This window comes from Macaca fascicularis, chromosome 4 (assembly GCF_037993035.2).
Source record: "Macaca fascicularis isolate 582-1 chromosome 4, T2T-MFA8v1.1".
Classification (NCBI taxonomy): domain Eukaryota; kingdom Metazoa; phylum Chordata; class Mammalia; order Primates; family Cercopithecidae; genus Macaca; species Macaca fascicularis.
The window spans coordinates 169,232,384-169,240,817 of record NC_088378.1 but is presented as its reverse complement, the minus strand read 5'-3'; the positions used below and the strand labels follow the sequence as shown (position 1 = coordinate 169,240,817).

The 8,434-nt window shown below is 41.2% G+C and overlaps 1 long non-coding RNA gene across 1 annotated transcript; it reads right to left on the bottom strand.

Moving 5' to 3' along the window:
- Nucleotides 1–4,797: 4,797 nt before the first annotated feature.
- LOC135970715 (uncharacterized) lies at nucleotides 4,798–7,529 on the bottom strand. The gene is made up of 3 exons (XR_010586569.2): nucleotides 7,426–7,529; nucleotides 5,570–5,929; nucleotides 4,798–4,953 (listed from the first exon to the last, which is right to left on the bottom strand). It is a non-coding gene; the product is annotated as an uncharacterized lncRNA (long non-coding RNA).
- Between the last annotated feature and the right edge of the window lie 905 nt (nucleotides 7,530–8,434).

Genomic DNA, 8,434 nt, shown 5'->3' with positions numbered 1-8,434 from the left:
GCAGGATGGAGCCTGGGGTGGGTAAAGGAGGTGAGGGGCCAGGCTTCCATGGGAATTCTAAATCCAAACCTGGCCTTTAAGCTCATTTTAAGGGCGTAGTTTTCATAGAAGGAGGAGAGAACACCTTTACTTAACCATTCATTAGCGTTCTTTATGCTATTTAAAGCCTTTGCACATTTAGACATTTGGTCTATATAGGCCATTTGTACTCAAGCCCAGGGCATCAGAAATATTAGAAGTGCACCTGGGTCATAGTGATTTTGCCCATAGTTGTTTTTGTCACTACTGCTGTGTAAGTAATGCTCCAAAACTTAGTGGCATGAAACAATCATTTTATTATGCTCATGGATTTTGTGGGACAGAAATTTGGACAGGGCACAGCTTGTCCCTGCTCAGCAACTTCTGGGAAGCTGGGAAGACTCCACGGTGGGGGTGACCCTACTGACAGGGGCTGGAATCAAACGGAGGCATCCACACTCATGGCTGGTGGTTGACGCTGGCTGCTAGTGGGGATTGTAGCTAGGGCTGTCAGCTGCATCCCCTAAACATAGCCCAGGCTTCCTCAAAGCTTGGGGGCTGCAGAGAAGTTACACTTCTTCTATGAGAGTCAGAACACCAAAGAAGTATTCCAGGGACCAAAGCCATAGCCACATCACGTTTGTGACCTTGCATTCTGCTGGTTACAACCAAGTCACAGTCGCACCCGGATTCAAGAGAAGGAGAAGTAGACCCACCTCTCAATGTGGGGAGTATCAAAGCATTTTGGGGGGGCCATGTGTTAACCACCACACAGGTTAAAATATTGCCAGCCATCGTGGTGTTGGATATATATCTATATATATCTTCCAGGAATATATCTAATGGCAATTCAAAGAGCATTTCAAGGATATTTGAAATTCTCTGAAATTTTATAGTTACACTTGAAAGAAACTTAGTAAAGGTTTTCCTCGTATTTGACAAAAATTCTAAAATTTATGTCACTACCAGTCATGAATTGTTTTAGTCATGAATTTTCAAAGCTGAAACTTTTCTGAAACATTAACAACAAAAATTGTTTTTCATCAAACGTGCTATAGGAAAGACTGACTTCTATCTTTCTACTCTCTATAGAAAATATCACAAAGGTGTTACCATGTGGAGAGGTGATGAGGAGTGTGCTACCCAAAAAGCGGTGTTTCAGGCTCTTGTATAATCACATGAACAGCTTTAATAAGATTCTGGATACAAGAATTTAAGTAGTAATTAGTCTCAAAAAAAAAAAAAAAGAAACCAACATGGGTAAGAGCAGTCCAGGAAAACTTCATGGAAGCTGAAAGAAATGGAATTTCAGTGGAGCGAATGGAGGCTGGGGGCAGGACTGAGTCAACTGGTCAACCAATGTTGGCAGTTACACCTGGTATCAGTTCTGATTGGCTCGGTCTCCACCCTCATTGGTTAGTGCCTGCCATAGCAGTTGGCAAATGTTTTGCATATCATCCCTGCCTGTTAGAGTGAAGAATATTAGCAAAGGCACCGAGAAGGAATAATCGTGGCCTGTTTATCAAACGGTAAGGAAATTAGACTGGCTTGAGTCCATCTGGGGGCAGCTGTGGGAAGTACAGCTGTTTAATTAGAGTAAAGCCTATTGTGAAGCGTGTTGAATGTCAAGCAAAGGAATTCATACATATTCCTGGAAGCAGTGGGGAGTCATGAACCTTTCAGGAAAATACTAACAACTTTTAAAATTTTGTTTTAGAAAGACTACTGCAGTAGTTGAATGAGGAGAAACTAGGAAGACATTTTCAGAAGGTAGTTGTAATATTTCAAGTAAGAATGATCAGACATGAACTAAGTGCAGAGGAATTTGGGTTTGTGTGTGTATCACTTCCTTAACTCGAGTTTTGTATTATTAGCTTGTAATGGATCATGTATGGAAGACCTCTCGTGCCCCACTTAAAATGTTCTCGTCCCCGCTCCTCCCAGCCACTGCTGCAGTGAACAGTTTATCCAACCAGCTTCACGCAGCAGCACACTGAGAATGCCTCTTCTCACTGCCTGTCCCTGGCTTCTCAGATGCAGTGGCTGGCTGGGGTGTCTCAGGCAACCCATGGGGCACTCACTCATACACCCCAAAAATGTGGGATAACAACATCCTGTGAAAGAACCGTCTTCACTGGGGATGGGAGCTCTTGAGTCAATGCTTCTCCTGGTCTCCCCACCGCACAGTTCTGAGACACACTCCAGAGACACATTTCCCTGGGGGAACCCAGGCTAAGAGAGAACAGGATCCTCCTCATTCTTTGGTGCCACAATAATGGAACCTCACATGCTGTTCTGCCCACAGTAGGAGCTTCAAATCTTCATGACTCACCCTTATGTTGAATAGCTAGTGTCTCCTTTGACCTTTTTAATCTTTCTTTTTTTAGTCTGAGACAGAGTCTCGCTCGGTCTCACCCAGGCTGGAGTACAGTGGTGCATGATCTCGACTCACTGCAGCCTCCACCTCCCAGGTTCATGTCTCAGCCCCTGAGTAGCTGGGACTACAGGCATGTGCCATCACACCCAGCTAATTTTGTATTTTTACTTGAGACGAGGTTTCACCATGTTGGCCAGGCTGGTCTTGAACTCCTGGCCTCAGGTGATTCACCCACCTTGGCCTCCCAAAGTGCTGGGATTACAGGCATGAGCCACTGCACCTGGCAACCTTTTTAATTTTTAAAAACAGATTTGTAGAACTGACTCGGTCCCATATACTCTGTAGTAGTTTTAAGCCTGTAGGGTGGTAATTTAGGATACTGGCAAGAGCAGAGAATTTAGAATCATAAGATCTAGATTTGAGCCTCACTACCAACTAGATGAGTGACCAAGGGCAAGACATATACCTCTTGCAGTCTTCAGTATCCTCGTCTGTAAAATAGGTGTGTTAGTAGTTACCGATCTTCACAATGTTCTTGTATCAAGCAGGACCATGCGTGTGTGGTGAGCATTTGCTAATTTCAGCGCTCAGCTTCCATTTTGCCTTCCTCTTGGTTATGTGATTCTAGTTTTTGTTTGGATGGCTATCACCTTTCCCCAGGGCATCCTATGTTTTACCACCATTCTCCTCTCTACCCCCAGCTTTAGGGTAGGCCCTAAATAAAATATTTTTAATCTAAAGGGACTATTCATCATTTCCCTGGCTATATTGATTTTAAAAAGCAAGAAGAAAGTTACTGGCAGATCTGATCACCCTTCTGAGGGAGCAATCAAGTAAGACAGCATGTAGCCCCTGGAGATTGCTAGAAATCATCATGTGGCCCTAAGGAGTGCCAGCCTAACAATGAAGCAGAAAGAGGGATGGTGAGATTACTGAACTTTTGAGTCAAGTCACATCCAAAGCCCATGTGACCTCTGATCTTTTCAGATAAATGAGTTATTAAATATTTTATTTAAACCAGTGTAAGTCAGGCTTTCTCTTATCAGGGACAGAAAGACTCTCAACTGATAGAGTATATAAGCAAGCTTTATAACTTGCAAATGAATATAAAACATTTTTAAAATTATTTTTCCACTGTGAATTAGCAAGAATACCTGTGACCCATGGGGCAGGTTGAGAAAAATTTCTAAGCTTTTATTTTAATTTAGTACCCTTTTTTGGAGAAAATTGGAACCGACTGACAGTATGTTCAGAACTAGATCCCAACAAGAATAATTACATATGTAAAAAGAAACAGGCATTTTAAAACCTATACAACTGAGTGAGTTGTGTGTGACACTGAGTGAGAATATGATATATTCTTATATTCAAATATGTATAAAATTCACAAGTCATAAAAGTAAAGACTGTTAGATTTGGCTACATAAAAATACAAAAACATATATATGGCAAAAAAAAAAAAAAAAAAAAGAAAGAAAGAAAGAAAAGAAAAGAAAAAAGAAACCCACAGAGTTTAATGTGAGTAATGAACTGAGGGAAATTTTTGGAGCTTATATGAAAGATCAGTTGATAGCCTCAATATACAAAGAGTTCTTATAAATCAATAAGAAAACAATCTTAATTGGTAAAAGATTTTATCATAAAATTTGAAGAACATATGAAAAGATGCTAAAGTTAAGATCAAAGTCAAGGGCTATCAGGTTTAAAAAGGTTACTAATAATTATATACATCAAGTTCTAGGCACTATAAGAATTATCTCACAGAGATGCATATACAAGAATGATCATTATAGAGTTAAAAAATAAAAACCAATGTTTAACAATAAAAACTGGTAAAATATATTTTGATATAATCTTATATTGAAATACATGTTGGAACCATTAAAAAAGATCAGGTAGGCCAGGCACGGTGGCTCAAGCCTATAATCCCAGCGCTTTGGGAGGCCGAGACAGGCAGATCACGAGGTTGGGAGATCGAGATCATCCTGGCTAACACGGTGAAACCCCGTCTCTACTAAAAAAAAATACAAAAAACTAGCCGGGTGAGGTGGTGGGCGCCTGTAGTCCCAGGCTACTGGGGAGGCTGAGGCAGGAGAATGGCATAAACCCGGGAGGTGGAGCTTGCAGTGAGCTGAGATCCGGCCTCTGCACTCCAGCCCGGGCGACAGAGCGAGACTCCGTCTCAAAAAAAAAAGATCAGGTAGGCCTTTTGGTGTTACCATGGAAAGAAGTGTGCTATATTGTTTGAGGATATTAAACAACATACAGAATGATCCTATTTATATTAAAATATCCATTAACATATGCATTAAAAGTCTGAAGGTAAATGCCAACAATTAACAATGGTTATATCTCAGGTGTAGAATTGCATAGAGGCCGTTTTATGTAAAGCTTTCACAAAATTCAAGCAGTAAAAAATATTTTTATTTTAAAATAAATAAGTGAGGAGATATCAGAGAGAAATTGAGTTTGGGTAATCTGTGGCCCCTTGAAGGTAGAATGCGTTCCTCTTGTCCTGGGTTTCTGCATGTCAGCGACGTGCCCAGCAGGTGACAGTCCTGTTATGTTAGGGAAGGGTGGAAGGAAGGAGGAGGAGGAGCATGAGAGAAGAAAATATCTTCCCCAACCAGGAAACTAGAAATTTCACAGGGAGCTCCAGGGGAGCATAAGGAGTTGCATTTCTAGCGTTCACTGTCCTAGAGTTGGCTCCTTGAAGCCTGTGCAGTTGCCATTGCTGTTTTGCCAGGTTCTGGCTGTAAGGCCCAGTGACTGCCTCCTTCCCCACTATTGCCCAACCCGGGGTTTCTGGTAACTGATCTCATCCCTCCTCTGCCCTTTGGACTTGACTTTGGACTAATTTGACAACACATCAGTCAGCCCCATTATGAACAGCTAAAGTCTGATGTGATCCATGAGATTAGGACCTGAGATGAGTTGGCATCTCTTCACTTCCACCCCCGCCAGAAGAAACTGGAGTTTGGAGTCTCTAGATAAGAAGCCACAGGAGGAATGACACAAACAAGCTTTGGGCTCCCTTGTTTCATGTCTTGTGATCAACTTAGATGAGTTATGAGAAAGTTCCCTTGGCTGAATCCTAGCCTTGCACAACTCAAAAGGATCAGAAATTCTCAGTGTGTAATTCTTTAGATAAAAAATGAAGCTTAGAAAACTTACGTAACTTCCTCTAAGCCCATAACAAATTTGCAGTAATGCCAACGTGAAAACCCAATTCTCCCGACACTGTGGACTCCCGACCTCAGGCAGGGCTCTATCCACTCTGCATTCTATGTCTTTGGCTGCTGCATTTCCAGCTGCAGGATTCCAGAGCTTCAGGGATTTGTGAAGAGTGAACTTTGATACCTTCACTCAAAATAGAGAATTGAAAATGAAAATGTAGCATTGAATGCTTTTACTGCAATGCCTAGTGTTGTCAATGTCAGTAGTATTGCAGTGTCATATCATCAGTGTGATATTTGTTCATTCATCTATTCATTCATTCATCAACATTTCTGAGCATGTACATCAGGCCAGGCCCTGCAGCAGAAAAAAAATAAAATAAAACCACACGGCAATAGCAAAGGGGCCATATAACCCAGCAATAATTTTAAGCCTTACATCCCTATTCAGTCAGTCTGGTCCTGTCCCCTAGACCCCGGGCCTTTGGTCTTGGCAATCCTTGTATAGAGAATTACCATATCATTGCACAACACTCAGTTTACTGGAGACCCTCTAGCAACATTCAACTGCAATCAACTCTTGGAGGCAAACCCTGTGAATGTGGTAGCTGTGTATGGTGGTTGCATGGATGTTCTCAAGGATAAAATGCAGGAAGCTTTCACTTTTTACATTTCATCTGCCACTGGAATCTCAGTATACTTAGCATCACTCACAGTAAGAACAATTATAGATAATCCCACTGACTCAGTTAAAGACCCAGCAAGTTAATTTTGGTTACAAAGAAAACATGGCTGTGTGTTAGTAGACTCTCAAACTATTATATCTTAGGAACAGTGTGTCTGAAAATGGGCTTTTTTTGTGTCAGAATGGCTATCTGTACATGTTTTGAGGAAGCATTTGGGGAAGCCTGAAGGCGCAATGCTGTTGGTGTCATGATCACTGACACCATTGACAGCCAGTTATATTGCACATGTGGCCCAGCATGTGCCGAGGAGCCTGAGTCTACTGAAGGACACTATGTATTGAAGCCAAGGGCAGAGGGAGGCATGCTACGGTCCCTGAGATCATCTTCAGCACTCTGAAGGGTAATAATCCTCTGCCTCCACCATAGATTTGCATTATCAAGAGAAGATACAGGTTTCTCATCGGCTTTTGGAAAATCTGGGTGACAGACTAGTCTGATGTCTTAAAAAAAGAATGTTGAAGTCCAACATTTAGATGGAAAGAAAAGGATACTAAACCTCACATCTTACATAAAAACTAACTCAAACTGGACCACAGATCTAAATGGAAAATGTAAACTATAAAACTTTTGGAAGAAATCATCAGAGAAAATGTTTGTGGCCTTGGTGTAGGCAAAGAATTCCTACATAAGATATCAAAAGCATGATCCATAAATGAGTAACTGATAAATTGAAGTTCATCAAAATTAAAAATTTTACTCTGCAAAAGACAAGAGAATAAAAAGAGAAGCTAGATTGGTAGAAATTATTGCAAATCACATGCCTGATAAAAGACTTGTACTCAGAATACAATATAAACTTTCAAACCTCAGTAGTAAGAAAACAAACAACCCAATTAGAAAATGAACAAAAGATCTGAACAGACATTTTACTAAAGAAGATGTATGATAGGAAGTAAGCACATGAAAAAATGCTCAACATCACTTGCCACTTGGTAAATGCAAATTAAAACCACAATGAGATGCCACTACATACCTATTAAGTAGAATGACCAAAAAATATATGTATAAAAAACAACTCATAATATCCAGCATCTTAGCTCATTTTATGTTGCTATAATAAAATACCAGAGACTGGGTAATTTACAAAGAACAGAAATTTATTTCTTACAGTTCTGGAGGATGGGAAGTCTAAGTGAGGGCATCTGGCATCTGGTGAGGGCCTTCTTGCTGCATCACAAGATGGCAGAAGACATCATAGAGAGAGAGGGGCCCACAAGAGAGAGCTGAACTGGCTTTTATAACAGACCCTCCCTTGTGATAACTAACCAACTCCCATGGTAACCCATTAATCCATTAGCCCATTAATCAATTAATTCATGAAATGATTAATCCATTCATGACACAGAGCCCTCATGACAATCGCTTCTCAAAGGTTCCACCTCTCAACATTGCCACACTGGGACCAAGTTTCCAACACATAAACTTTTAGAGGACTTTAAAACCATAGCACTAAGTGCTGACAAGAATGCAAAGGAACTGGAACTCATATATTTCTGAGAATGACAACTGGTACAGTCCCTGTAGAAAACAATTTAGTAGATTTTATTAACTTAAACAAAGACTTATCATATAACCTAGTAATCCTATTCATAGGTATAGAAATGAAAACAGAAAAAACAGAAGCTGTGACTGGGACTGGTAGTGCATGCCTTGGCAGGCCAAGGCAAGAGGATTACTTCAGGCCAGGAGTTTGAGGTTGCAGTGAGCTATGATTGCACCACTGCACTCCAGCCTGGGCAACAGAGCAAGACCCCATCTTTTTTAAGAAAACTAAAAAAAACAAAAGCTAGAAAGAACCCAATGTCCTTCAAGAAGTTAAGGAATAAACTGTGGTGCTTCCATACAATGGAACACTACTCAGCAACAAAAAGGAATGAACTGGCTGGCATGGTGGCTCACTCCTGTAATCCCAGCACTTTGGGAGGCCAAGGTGGGCAGATCACCTGAGGTCAGGAGTTTGAGACCAACCTGGACAACATGGTGAAACCCTGTCTCTACTAAAAATACAAAAATGGTACGGGCGTGGTGGCTCACACCTATAATCCCAGCACTTTGGGAGGCCAGGGCAGGCAGATCGTGAGGTCAGGAGATCGACACCATCCTGGTCAAAATGGTGA